Source organism: Dasypus novemcinctus, chromosome 1, assembly GCF_030445035.2.
Source record: "Dasypus novemcinctus isolate mDasNov1 chromosome 1, mDasNov1.1.hap2, whole genome shotgun sequence".
Taxonomy (NCBI): Eukaryota; Metazoa; Chordata; class Mammalia; order Cingulata; family Dasypodidae; genus Dasypus; species Dasypus novemcinctus.
In genome coordinates this window covers 6,197,381-6,212,182 of record NC_080673.1, presented here as the reverse complement: position 1 = coordinate 6,212,182, position 14,802 = coordinate 6,197,381, and the positions used below count along the sequence as shown (strand labels likewise).

General features: G+C 38.4%; 1 protein-coding gene across 13 annotated transcripts in view; it reads left to right on the top strand.

Moving 5' to 3' along the window:
• Nucleotides 1-14,802, top strand: part of TENM3 (teneurin transmembrane protein 3) — a 682,045-nt gene that overhangs the window by 272,313 nt on the left and 394,930 nt on the right. For 2 of the 13 annotated variants that reach the window (XM_058305275.2, XM_058305219.1), the window contains exon 1: nucleotides 7,744-7,887. The exons of 4 other annotated variants lie outside the window; for them this stretch is intronic. The gene's annotated coding sequence lies outside the window, so the exon portion shown is untranslated. Of the gene's footprint in view, nucleotides 1-7,702; nucleotides 7,892-7,970; nucleotides 8,137-14,802 lie in introns of those variants that run through there. 7 more of the 13 variants (XM_058305178.2, XM_071213992.1, XM_058305132.2 and 4 more) reach the window with 6 other exon arrangements.

Here is a 14,802-nt window from a genome sequence, read left to right as displayed (position 1 = left end):
GACAAGACAAAGAAATGGGATGGATAAAACCTATTGGAAGTATTAAGCATAAAGAGAAAGTAAGCAAGTAGTTTGTAAGACATAGGTAGAAGTCACAAGATACATTAACTAAAGATAGTAGGTTAGTAAGCCATAAGAAACATTAAAGATGGATAGAATATTGGAATGTCTGTGTGCATTAACAAAAGTGCTTATTATAGATAAAAAGGGATGAAAAGGCAATACAGAAGATACAAATTTTCCACCTCTGGACTGATAACTATATCATTCATAAATCACCTACATGATATGGGCCCATTTTACTTTAGTGTATTCTCCACCCCAAGATACACACACACACCCAAACCCACACCCCGTACACAAACTGGTTTGCCCACAGCTATTTCTATTTCCTCACTATGCCCTTGTTTTCCAGTTCCCATTAAATATAATATTGTCCTCTTATTCTGTTAAAATTTATTCTCCTTTAGGTCACATATTGCTTTGTTTTGCCAATTTGAATAACTTTTTCAATCAACCATTCATTAATGATATCTGATACATGTAGCTTTGTTAATATCATCCACCCCATCCCCTGCCCTAATTTTTGAAACTGTGTCCTCCGAAGGCTTTTTTGGTTTGCTCTACTGCTGATTCTCTCGATTTCCTAGACTTTGCCTTCCGTCTTCCTGAGAGAAACTTTCTCTTCCTGATCTCTGCATGTGAAGTCCCCCAAGATTCAGGCTTGGCCCTTTGCTTTCTTAGTTTACTAAGATCCCTTTGAGATCCCATCTACTCTCATAAATACCATTGTTATGGAATGGGGTTAATAAATCTACACTACAGAACTGACGTCTCTCTTTCCAGGGCCAAACTCCTTGCTGAAACATTTAAATAGAGATATCCAATGACATGTTTACCTCATTTTTTTTTCTTTTCTCTAAGCCATTTGTCCTTTCAGAGAACTTTCTTCACTTCCTTGGCCTAGATCCTCTATATCTAGGCTCTGAACACCCAGAGGTTGTAGTTCTGAGCTCCCTTCCACCCCTGTCCTACAAAGAATATTCAGAGAAGAGCCATTAAAATGATGAAGGAAATGAAAATATGACCTATGAGGAAGGGGCAAATTGGTTGAGGTTATTTAGATGACAGTGTGTATTTTAAGTGAAGATGTAAGAATAATCGTCTTCAACTTCACGAAGGGCACTTATTGAGAAAATGATGACCAGCTACTCCTTGTTTCTACTGAAGTCTGAACAGTGTTATTTGGGTATAAATTGTGGCTTTAAAGATTTAAATGAGAGATCCTCAAAATGAAATTGCCCTCAGGAAGCAATGTGAGACACTGTAAAATATTACTTGGAATGCATATGACATGATGGGGCTTTTTATTTTAGAAAACAAATAGATTAATCTGCATCTGGTACAATTTAGATGGGGTTAGATCTGAGAGGGATCCAGGAGGTCATCTCCAAATTAGATTATGTATTATGTTTATATCCAGTTTAGTAATCCCATGGTTTTATAATTAAAAAAAATATATATTTATAGATTATGAAAAATAGTGGCAGCAGCTATTCCTTAAACTGTTTCAGTGGTGCTGGATATAGTACATCATAGCATCTGTTCTTAAAAAGTTTATCATCAGCTAGGTGAGAAAGCGAGAGGAGTAGCCAAATAATTACAGAATAGTGTGATAACTATAAAGGAATGAACTGTTTAATTTACAAGCAGTTTCTTCATTCTGGACTATTTGTTTCCAATGATCCATCCATCCACCCATCCCCAAACCAGTATTTATTTAATGTCTCCTTCATACAAGACAATGCTAAATGATGGGGAATCAGCAAGGAACTGGTCTTTGTTCTCATGTGTCTATAGTCTGGAAGGAGTTACAGACAAGTAGACAGGCAGCAGAATACAGTATGATGAGTGTTGAAGAAGGATATTTACAGAGTGTAATGGGAACAATTCTTGGTGAATCAGTAAAGACTAACTAAAGGAACTGAATTCTAAGGTGAGTCTTAAGGAACAAGCAGAAACTGGCCAGGTGAAAAAGGAAGTACCAAGCATACACTTACATCTAAGACGACATTAAAAAAAAAAAAAAAGTCATAGAAGAGCAGGTGTAGGCCTGTGGTTGAGGGCCTGCCTCGCATGTACAAGGTCCTGGGTTCAATCCCTGGTACCTCCTTAAAAAATATTGTATATATATATATATGCAGGCACACATACAATTTATGTTCATAAAATAAAAATTCATTAAAAATATGTTCTATGTGACTCTATCACGAGAACACCAGTAATTAATACCTGATTGATTATCCAGATTAGTTTTTCGGTAAAGACATGTTAATTTTAAATGGTGAATATAGAATTTCTGTGATTTCTATGTCCGTCTACTGTATAAGGATTTGACCTGTGTATATAGCTCTTGCTGCTATAGATAACTCACCTACTTGTCAACATCACTTAACAACTAATTCTTGATATCTAAACAAAAAAACAAAGTCTTCCTAGAAATAGATTTCATTTCAGTTATATACCACCTAGCTTTTTGACATTTAATCAAAAAATGTGTTGTTGAGACAGTAGCACTAAATGTGTTTTGGAGATGGTGATTGGAAACCAATAGTCTGGGTTCTTAAAGAGCCATGAAAAAGATAATCATTTTTATGATCACATTTACATTTCTAAAACATATGCTATCATTCAAAGCCCCCCCTAAAAATAAGTTGGACCCAAATAAGTTGCCAAGCATGGACAAACACTGCCATCCCCGGGTGGGCCTGGGAATTAGTCTTGCTCCTGTACCAATGAGCAGCACTGCCTCTGTCACTCCCCTACTCCCCCAGGCATGGGGGTTTACTGACAATCTAGATTTGGTCTTATCTGTACTACTCTGTACTACAGACTCCCTTCTAACCTTGCTTGTGGACAACTGGAGGCTGGACCGGGTCCTCCGCTCTTGTCACGTACCCCTTCCCGGCATCTGCATCTCTGGCTTACTCTTGTGGCCATCTGCCTTGCTCTTGAAGCCCTGCCGTCCTCCTTGTGCTCTCGCCACGAGGTAGGGATGAGCTCCCTTCTTCACTCCTTCCTTCCCACCGTGGAGCCTTGCCAGTACAGCAGTGATGCTCCCTAGGTCTTAGGGACACAGCGCATTGCCGGGTTGCCACCTGCCGGGAGTCCAGACCGGGTCACACACACCCTAATACTGCCTCCTCCTTTTCGTGGCTGTGGAGGACACAGCATGCTTCTGCGCGGGGTCACCCAGATAGGATAAAAGTAGGAACCCGTTCTTCTGGCACGCACAAACATGGTTGGGTCTCTAAAGAAAGATTCTTAGGTCTTCATCACGTATCAGATTTCAGAAAGTATTTGGGATTTTGGTAAAATAACACCTTGAAAAATAAAAAGAATTTACCTTTTAGAAATGATTTCAGATGTGGAGTAGTTCAGATAGCTGTGAAATAAATATGTATACTGTGAGTCGATTTTTTCCTGTGGGTTAAATCAAGGAAAGAATCACCTAAAATACGATACTAGCCTTTTAAATTTACTGCAGACATCTGCGAAAAACTATGGACTGGACTTTATAACAAGGTTTTGTTTCCAAACCTTTATTTCAGTTCCAGTATAAATGATAATTAAGCTTTATTGGAAAAAGGACCCAGAAATATGATTTTAAATGTAGTTTTATGTCACTTATAATAGAGGCCATATAACAGTTTGAGACTTCTGCACTACTGACAGAGTAACATTTTGCAAAACAAGATAAAATCTAAAATTTTATTCACAGCATGTAACTAAAGTAATTGTACAGTTATTACTTACCAGTTGAATTAGCACACTGTAATTCCAGTGACATTAACAATTTCTTTGACATATTTACTTTAAAAAGAAAAAAATTGTAAATAAATGTATATGTTTTAATAAGAGTCCACGTAGGCCAACTGGATTCTTGATTGACTGACACGTATGGACCTGTGCCAGTCCCCAGTTAGGGCGTTCAGGGATGTTTATTAACTATTTCAAGCCTCTCTAGAGTCCCAGGTTGCAGAGGACACTAACAGGCGCACTACCAGTTCCCTGAACATTTGAGGTAACTTCAAAACACAGGAGATACCAGTTACCTTTTTTTCTCTCTCTCACATCCATACATTTTAAGATTTGAATGTATGTTTTCAAGTCTTTAGGGTGGACAATTCTGATAAATTTGATTTAAAGGTGACCTATACTCCTTATACCAGTTTTAACTGCTGAAATGGATACTGTCAATATATTAAGTGTGTCAGGTTTGGGGTTCCTTTAGACCTGAGATTGACTCTAGATCTTGGCGTTTTCTAACTATGTGGGCACATTATTAACCTCTTTAAGCTCCAGTTTTCTCATCCATAACATGGGGATAATATTGCTTTCTCATCAGCACTTAGAGAAGTAAATAAAAAATATTTTGCATCCAATGCTCACTCTAATGCCAGTCATATATCACGTTCAACTTTAGCTTTTATCATAGTCATGTATTTAGTAAAGCCATGTGTGTTTGTGTTTGATTTAGTATTTGCATCTCTGACAATATGGATTTGATGCTTAATAATTAGCGAGAAAGGTAATCATCCCAGTTTGAGTTAAACTCTGATTTTTCTTCAGGGTTTTGGCCTGAGCAGAGAGAGGTCATAAGAACTTTTAATATGAAAGCTAAGTTGGTGCCAATTTGAAGTAACAGCTCATTTTTGTACTTTTTTTTCCTTCAGTGCAATTTGCTTTGATTTGATTTGGTTTGCATAGTTTTTAAAATCTTCCTTGGGTTGTGTAGTCATTAGCTTTTATGCCTAAAGAAGGGAATTCACTGATAAGTAAAATTCATTCAATAGTGCACGTATAATTTCATGCGGTTATTTATTCATAATGTAAAATAGTCACATAATTGAACAAATGTGATAGGTCTGCTCATGGAACTGCAGGGAATTCTGAAGATCTTAGACAAGAAATGCTTAAGTTATAGAAGGCATTATCCACAATGCTGATTCTTCCTGACATCATCAGTATGGCAAACTATAGTAGAAGAAAATAGTAGTTTAATATGGCCCTAATTACATGTCTCTGTAGAACTCTTTAGGGGACTACTATATTTAAATGATGGCAGTGATTTAATGCGTGGATGGGTGTAGCTACAAAACCGTGTCTTTTCTTGGGAAGGATAAATGTGGAAGCCATCCTTCACTTTTCGGCGATAGAAACCGTTTTAAAGCATTTCTTTCCCTCAGCCTCTTCCCCATGGGCTGCTACTTTTACTCAGCTTTGTTCAAAATAAGCCCTTGGTTACTTTGAAAGGATATTGTCTATGTCCAATTTGAAAATAATTCGCTTGGTTTTTAGAAAAGATAGAACTAGATATCCATGCAGAATATTACAATATAGTCCAATATAAAATTTGCCTAAGCTTTACCTGATATTTATAGATGGGCATTGCTTAATTAGCATTTTAATTGGGATTTTAATAAATGCTATCAATTAGTGACCAATTTACATAGCACTTGTTTGGGGGTATGAACATGCCAATTTATCAGTCTTCTTGAGATTCATCTTGACCCAAACAGTGATTTATTTAAGATCTTTAAACAGTGTTCCATTAGATAATTCATCTTTCTGTGGTCTAATGTTCTAGTCCAAATCCAGATGTTAACTTGTAGTTGTCAAAAATCCAGGTGCATATTTCTGAAGCAAGCACAGAGTAACAAGTCCCCAGGTCCTAGGCATAATCAAATTGTGCAAAGTCCTGCTTACTTCTTTTGAGGTTTGAATTGCAGATCTTCTTCATGTTTTGGCCTAAATAATTACATAGTGTTTATTTGCAATTAATTCAGTCTGCCCCTCCACTCAGAAGAGTCCCCTGCATTACAAAGATACATGAATTTGGTCCTTTTCAAAATATTATGATTTAGGAAGATATTTGCTTATGAGCTTAGAAGTCTTTAGGTGTTTTTTGACCCAATTTTACTAGAGAAAGAATACTGGAATAACTGTGAAATTTACTGTTGTGAAAGGAAATTTTAAATTATTTCTATGGTAGCTTAGTAATATCCCAAATAAATGGTGAATATCTTGATCAATAATGGAAGGATAGATACAATTGTTGTCATCATTACGCTGTAATAGAATGTGTTGTGACTCATGACTTTATAAGAGCCAGAGTTTTTGAATGAAAAGAACACCAAAGTCTAGAGACTTTGCTTAAAAACTGAGTAACATCAGACATTTCCATGCATGGTAATGAATGTGTTAGACTGTAATGGAAATTGAGAAGGAAAAATATCCAGGAAGAAGTAGATGAGCTTTATTCACATTTTTGTAGCATTTAGATATAAGACGAAAGTGACAAAAGTCAAGGCTAAGGTAAGATATTAAAGAAGATAAAGAAATCACTATTATTGTTGAATCATGGGAATGAGGAATTTAGTCTTTACTTCTGTTAGGGGGACCACTGATCCTTTATTAAGGTGTTACTTCATTTTTTGGTTCGTACTTAAGTCTATATTTAGAAGATAGTTAAAAAAATGAGAGCTGGTGGTATAAAGATACGTTAGTTGATATTGGTATTGTATTCTTTTGTTTATAAAAATCCTTAAGGGGGTTAAAGAAGAATTGGAAGAATTCACCAGTGACTCTAAAATTCATGAACAGTCAGTCACTCAGGTCTCAGTTTAATGAAAGGAAAGGCTGAGAGGAATGGAATGTTCTAGAAGATTAAAGGAAGGAGGCGCCTTGGTCTGGAGGCAACGCGAAAATAACGCTAAAGGTGGGGTACAAGACACTTTTTAAAAATAAAAATTTAAGTTCTGCCGTATTGAAGTATCCTCTCTTTAGAGTGAAGCTGGCTAGAACAGCACCTCAGCCGGGCCCGCTGAGGGCCGGCCCGCCCTGGCCCGTCATCTGGAGTGGCTCAGCCCCCTCCATCACTCGCCTCCAGCCCCCAGGACCTCGCGCCCTCCCCCGGGGCGCGTCAACGCGGGTCCGCGAGGGTCGGGAGCGCGGAGCAGCCGCCGCACGGTCGGGGCAGCCCGGGGGCCCTGGCCGGCGGCCGCGGCGCGGCGGCCGAGCGAGCCCTGGCGGCGCCTGGCGGCGGCACCCCCTCAGCCGCGCACGCCACGCCGGTGCGGGACCGCACGCCGCTGCCCGCCGCCCCCCTGCCTCCGAGCCGCACGCCCGCCACCTTTCCCGAGCCAGGAGTCCCGCGAGCGAGAGACTCGGTTTCCCTGAGGCCAGAGGAATACCGCCGGCAGCGCTCCCCGTTGGATCAAGTAAACATTTCAGACGTGGGAGGCAGGAATGGTTGCCGACCAGGGATCGGGCTTCATTCAGGCGTGGGGGAAAAAGGTTCTCTTGTGAGCCCAGGAAAGTAGTGCTTAGCGAGAAAATCTATTCTGAAAAATCGGCAGCAGTCTGGAAAACCACAGTAGGGAATATCGGTGCTGGATGGGTCTGCGCGCGTGTGTGTCTGGGAGCGCGTGCATTTCCAACGCCTCCTCTCAGGGTCTCCTCAAGCATGCCGCCCGTCCGTTTCCAGAGCGGCGTTCAGCCCGGGCGTGCAGCGCGGCTGGCGGAACGCCCCAGCCCCTGCGCCGGGGTCGGGCGGCGGGGGCCCCGCGCGAGCGGCGCGGAGCCCGGCCCGCAGGACGCAGGGCGGGCGCGGCGGCGGCGGCGGCGGCGCCGGGCGCGCGGGGGTTAAGCGCCGCCCCCTCGGCGGCCGGCGGTAAACAGCGCGGCCTCAGCCTATCAAGTGGGGCTGCCGCTCGCAGCCCGCGCCCGCGCCCGGCGCTGTAACCCGAGACGCTCCAGACCCGGGCAACTTGGCAGCGCCGGGCTCGGCTCCGCACGGCCACCGCGAGGGCGCGCCGCGGCAAGGTGGGTGAGTGGCGGCGGCGGCGGCGGCCGGGCCGGGCGGTGCGAGCGCGGCGCCCGCGGGGCGCTCCGTGGCTCTGCGCGGCGGCGGCGGCTGCGCGCGCCTCCGGGGCCGGCGGCCCGCGGCTCCCGGCGCGGCGTCGGGAAGGGACGGCGCTGCGCGCGGGTCGGCACCGGCGCCCTGGCGGCTCTGGCGTCGGAAACGAGGGGGCTTTGGAAGCCCTGGGGGACCAAATTAAGGATTTGGAAAAGGTAAAGGCCGAACTTTGTGGATTACTCTTCGTGCCCTGGAGTGGTGCAGGTAGCCCCTGGAAGAATGGAGTCTTTTGTTCCCGACGTGTTTAATTAGGTGTTTTGTGGTGGGTCGGTTTTTTTTTTTTTGAGAGTAGTCCACAGTTTTAATTCGCGAGGTGTAGCTGTCTTTTTCCTGGATGCCGGGACTTTTGCAGTGTATTGTTTTGAATTCGTTGGGAGCAAATGTTAGCAATAATGATTGTGGATAATTTATGTCTGAAATGTTTAAAAATCTGCGTCGAGCTTAAATTAATTAGCCTTTGGTTCCATTAACTAAAATCCATCACACTAATCGCTTAATGGGAGAAAAGGCACAAAATAACCTTGCTAATTAAAAGAACAGTTTTTCGCCTGCGACCTACCTAGTGTGTGATTTTTGTCGGGAGAGGGTTTTACGGAGGAGTCTCTGAAAGAAATTCAACTTTACAGTTGTGCTTCGATGCAGGCTACTCCTGTGGAAAAACAGTTCGGAATGATTTGGGAAAACTTGTGCAGTATCTATTAAAGTGAAAATCGTTTTACCATTTTCATGCGTATTTTAATAAAATAAGACAAAGATCTGCGGTAGTTCTTGGAGAAAGTCACATACCGCCCTCCCCCACGTGCTGGCTTCTCTATCTCTCTGGAATATCTCAGCAGCGATACATACACAATATGTGCTTGTGTCACAAAGTCGTTCTGTCTTTTGAAAGCCTAATATAATCAAATTCAGTGCCTTGAGATGGTGTAGTTGAAGATTTGATCCCTTCCACTGAAGTGGAAATACTTTCAGTAATTGAAAGCAGATTCACGTCTGGAGTTGTACAAGCCAAGGTTTTCATTTTTAAAATAAACCTTTTGTTCTCTGGTTTTAAATATTTCAGAGAACCATCCAGAGACCTCTGTGTGCTAATTGTTAACGTAGTTCTTGAGAAAGCTTTCAAAATGCCCAGAGAAGTCATTTGAGAAATAAAGCTAACTTACTAAGCCGCCTTCTCAGTAGGGGAATGTTTTAGTGCAGCATATACTGTCTGTGCCACACGTTTTGTTTTTCAGCGGATTCCCAGGCATTAAAATGCAACTGTAATGTTCAAAATACCAAAACCCCAAACAGTGTCCATCTGTTTTAAGAGGTTAGAAAAGTTGAGAAATTTTGGTTTTACCCTATTTTATCCTTTGATTTACACATTTTGTGATAAATTTGAAATCAAGTATAAAGTATGCTTAATTTCAAGAGATGCTGGGTTACATTATCTGATAGACTGAATCTTAAAAAGATTGATTGAAGGTTGTAACGTGGTTCTTTTCTCATCTTTGGGGGCTAAGTGTTAAAAGCTTTAAAAAAATTGACCATTACAGATTGAAATTAGGATACATTCTAGACAAAGAGGGAGTCACTTGATCTCCTATTAGCTGTGAAGATAGAGAAGAATGGTGATACAGAAGAGAGTTTTTCCTTCTTCAGGGTATGAAATCTAAAATGAATTTTATATTATGAAGGAAAAGTTAGAAGAGTTTGTACTTTTAATAGCAATTGAGGTCAGAAAAAAATAGAAACCAATACTCTGAATATCTTTAATTGCTGACGTATTGATTATTAATAAAGTGTGAGTGGGCATATTTACAGAGTGTAACATGGTAATTTGATTTCTTAGAAACTACTTGGGAGTTCTGTTTCTCACCTTGTTTCCTTATCTTCTTAGAAGTTAATCATTTGAGGACATTAAAATAAATAGGAAGTGAATAACTTGGTCATGATTTAAATTTATCCTTGTTAATATTTTGCATGTAAAAGTTCTCTTTTACAAAATCGATATTTGAAATAACCAGCAAATCTTTACCTACCAAATAAAATCTTACTAGGGTTAGGCTGTGTTTCACCACATTTCTTAGATATCAGTGGCCTAACATGTGGCATAAAAGAATTTAATTCTCAAATATTTAGAAAACGAAAAGTGACTTAACATAAGACTCTTTTACAGATGTCTGAACGCTGATTTTCAGTGTACAATCCTTGTCTGAAATTTCAAACTAACCTTTTTTTGTTGCTTTTATTTACTACTAGTTTTATGCCTTTTTATTTATTTTTTTTACTGGATCAGGGAGCACACAGGATTTGATGTCATCTGAAATAATACCTTCAATTTATCATGGGACTCCTTTCTTTCATAATGTAGGAAAGTGGCAAAGGAGGCACTGTCTAAATACAGTGATCTTGATAATTAATGCCATAAAATAGATTAAAATGCTGTATTCCAGGTATTCATTTCCTTAAAAGGGCCACCAGAACAGCGTTGCTAAGCACCCGTCACTACTGCAAGTAACAGAAAATGACCCAAATTAAAGAACCTGTTCTAAGCTGTATTCTTGCATTTTCTAAAGTGCATTTCAAAAGGCTTAACAAGACTCATTCAATTAGTGGAAGAAAAAAAAAGATCTATTTTCAGCTCTCATCAGCAATTAAGAGATTGGACTTTGGAACATTATTTCTTTATTTTTATAATTTATTTTACTTCTTATGCTTTAGCTAAACAATTATGGATAAAGATTTTTAACAAGCTACTTTTCTAGCAATATGGATGTAAATGCTAAATATAGAACAAAATATGAAAAATTTTTATATTAATATTTCCCTGATTTAAGGAAGTTAAAATTTTGTACTAATATGATGTTACTGCTCTACTATGGAACTCTTATTCTATAATTGTGTAAATATATATGTGTGTATATATATATATAGATGGGTACTATAATAAAATCTAAACTTCTATACTGTATGTACCCCTATATGTACATATATGCAATGTAGTTTAAACTAAAATATGGTTGTAATTATTCCATCTTATCCTAAATATGAGTGCGTTAGCACCTAACCTTTCTTGAGAAATAGAATGTTCTTCCTTGAGGATGTTTGGATGTTGTGAAAATGGCACCGTGAAAGAGACAGAATGACACATTGAGGTGATAAAAGTCATCTTTCACTTCTAATTTATGTGATTAAGAAAATAAGTAAATCATGAGCAATATTTTTTTGACCATACAGTAAGTACTACCTTTCTGCATTAGACTAGAACTTCTAAACCACAACCAGTACTGTATTTTACGAGTTACGTCTTCAAGTGGCCTAGTTCTTAGCTATTCAACAGAAGTCACAAGTACAAGTTGTGGAACTTACAGAGTGCTTTCTTGTCATATAGGAAGTGATTCCATTTCTTTAAACATTGATTATTTTTAAAGCGAAAATAACGTTTAATTCTTTCTTTCAAAAATCATGTTTTTTTAATATTAGAAATCCGTTCTATTCATATTTTTATATTTTAGCAAGTTTGAAATGGTGTGCCTTTTAATACTTAAGAAACCAGTTGTTTCAAAATTTATATATTTTTAGTTACAAATCATACTTCTGGATGTTATAAGTTTTGAGATATCTACTCTTACTTTTCACTACATTAGGGCAAAAACAAGTACCCTTTTGGCATTCCAAAAAGAATTTATGTCATAGATGTTGGAGATGGCAAATTCATTAAGGAAAAAACAATAATTGAAAAAATACACATAAAAATTTGGGCATAACTTACATGTAACAAATAATTAGATTTTGGAAACTACATGCTATAGTATTTAAAAAGGAAAAAGAGTTTTTCTCTCAAGTGTTATTTTTTTAGTGTTATTTTTTACCCTCTCCTAGTATTATATAGCGTTTGATGGAAACATTGTTTTGTACTTTCAGAAGACAGAATGTATTTAGAGAGCGTATCAAGATGTCTGATAAAGAACTAGCATGGAAAAACATTTCAACCTTTTTTAGTTATATATACATTAATTAACTTAAATCTTTTAAAAATGAAGGTGATGTGTGAAAGTTTTAATCAATTTTCTGCATGTTAGCTTCTGTACAACACTTTTTTTCTTTATTTTAAACAATTTCCGACAGAGAGAAAGACCTGTTACTGGAGAACTGTAAAATGTAGCCTGGAACTTTTTATGCTTTTTCTTTTAAATAGAACAAAATTACCTTGTATAACAAATTTAACGTTGTTAACCTTTTATAATTATTTAACCATTATTTCATTTTACCTCCTGCTTAAAAGTTGTACATTAGTGGAGTAGACACCTGGCAGTGCTCTTAAAAGTTTATTTGTCTTTCAATTTCTGTGATAGTAGGGGGCAGTACATCTCCTTAATTATCTTTGTTCAGGGAAATGCTGAAAGGCCAGGGTAGTTAAACAAGGCTATTTGGATTTGTGAGGTTGAAGTCAGATGCAAGGAAAGTGGTTAAATGCATTATCATCTTATTGAGCCCATCATCAGTAAAGTGACCTTGATGGAGGTGGAAAAACCCGTTGGCTATTTTATGACAGCCACCCTTGCTTGCTTTATCACTGACAGAGTCTTTTACGTACAGCTTTATCATATTTCCTTTTTGCTTTGAAATAGCATTCCCTTTGATTGTTGATTACTAGAGTAAGGGTGAAAATTAGAATTAGTTTCTTTTTAATCACAACAGATTACCCTTCAAATGCTTATTTTATACCTCGATAGATATGGAACTATCTCTTCATTAAAAATTAAGGTGATCAGCCTGGCTGACCATTCTAAATTTGCTTTTTAAAGGTCTTTTAATGATAATTAGTCTCTTTGCATAGAAGCTGCTAAACTGCCACTTTTCAAATTGTTTTTAAGCTATTAAGAGGAGAAACTTGGCAACTTCAATTTTAGCGGTGGGAATAATGTTTTAACAAGTTCCTAAGTATGTTTACTTGAAGGTTATTCAAGTTTTAGTAGTTCTCTTGCCCCTGTTCTAGAGTCATCAATTCTCTTAAGCTAAAAACAAAACCATTAGATTTATAGTTTATATTTGTTAACTTTATGGCATATACTTTCCTTGGGATATATTTTATATTATCTCCATTGAAATGGAATTGCTGCTTAAATATTCGAGCAGGTATTGTTCAGTAATAGGAAAATGTTTATTAAACACAGCACAAAACTTTTTGGAAACTCCAGTTAAAACAATTAAGTGCTACATGTGAGTTTTTGTTTTCCTGGATGAAGCGTCAAATATTACTGGTTGAAGTTTAGCTTATGATTCATTTTTTACTGAAATCTTTTTTATTACAATTAGTGCTAATACAAGTTTTGTCATCAGAAAGAAAAATTGGCTCTTTCTAAAACTACTTAATATATTACTTAAAACTTATCACAGATGTCTCCTTGTTAGGATGCTATGAATTATGTAACACTAACATCTCAGCGACTCAGAATCACCAAAACCATTTCCTTCCGGAGAGTCATATATTCTTCAGAGCTAGGGATTTTTCTTTTGAAGACTGTTTATTGAAAAATACAAACATATTGGATTGAAATATGTTTAAAATTAATTATAAAGAATCTCCCTCTCTGTTCCTTCCTTCGGGGCTGAAGTTCAGACTCTTTTCATTCCCTCACGTAGACTATTTCATTAGCCTCCCAACTTGGTTTCCCTGCCTTCTGTCTCTCTCCTTTAGAAAATCCAGCCTCCACACTGTCATCACACTTGTCATTCTGAATCACAGATCCGAACATGGCACATCCTGCATAAAATCCTCATTATGTCCTTAGGATAAAGTCCAAAATCCTTAATATGTTAAACAGACCCTTCATGATCCTACCCCAGCTTCCATTTCTCTTTTCCATTCAAGCCTTTTCACCCCTGTACCCATGCTCTGACATTTTCATCCAGCCTGTGCTTCTTAGGCACTTTTTTACCCCTTCACAAATCTTTCAAGCCTGCTTGCATGGCACCTTTTCTCTGACGCCTTTCCTGATTGCCTCCAGCAGATCTGGCTACACCTTCTATGCTTCCATAGCACCTGGTACATACTTCTGTTACCTCACTTAACATGTTATGCTGTAATCACTTGTTTACATTTCTCTCTTCCCCACTAGGGGGATAAATTCTTCCAGGTCACAGATGTGGCTTATTCATCTTTACATACCAGCACTAAGCACAGTGCTGAGAAAATCGTATTCAATAAATGTTTGTTGAATAACTATATCAAATAAAATTTAACTGCTTTGTGACTGAAGGTCATCAATATGCGTTTAAATTATTGTTGGCTTTTACAAATAATTTACTCAGGAACTGTTGAGGACTCAATATTCCTAGTCTAAATGGCCCCATATATCAAAATTTACTGTGTCTGTTAGCTGTCATTTTTGAGCCTTAATATGCTTAATGTTTTATACATAGCACTTCATTTTTTCTCACAATATCTTTAAGTAGAAGTTTCCCCCATTTTACCGATGGGGAAATGCTAATTTAAGGGAAATTGTTTCTTATGTTAAATAAGTACAAGGTCACACAGGTAGTACGTGGGGAAATAGAGATCTGAAGTTAGTCTTGTGTGATTGTAAACTTGCTCCCCCAAATATCACACTCTTTTTTGTAAGTATTTTTAATTGCATGTGCGGTTCAAGGACAAATATAATTTTTTAAGATAGACTTTTCATTTTCCTCCCTTGCTGTCATGCTGTCAATTTTCACTTCTTAGTGCTCTTTGTGTGCCGTCAAACAACTATCAAAAAGCCATTTTGTTGTTGTAATTTTTGCATAAAATATGAATAGAAAAATTCTCAAGTAATGACCTGGGCAACTCTTCTCAG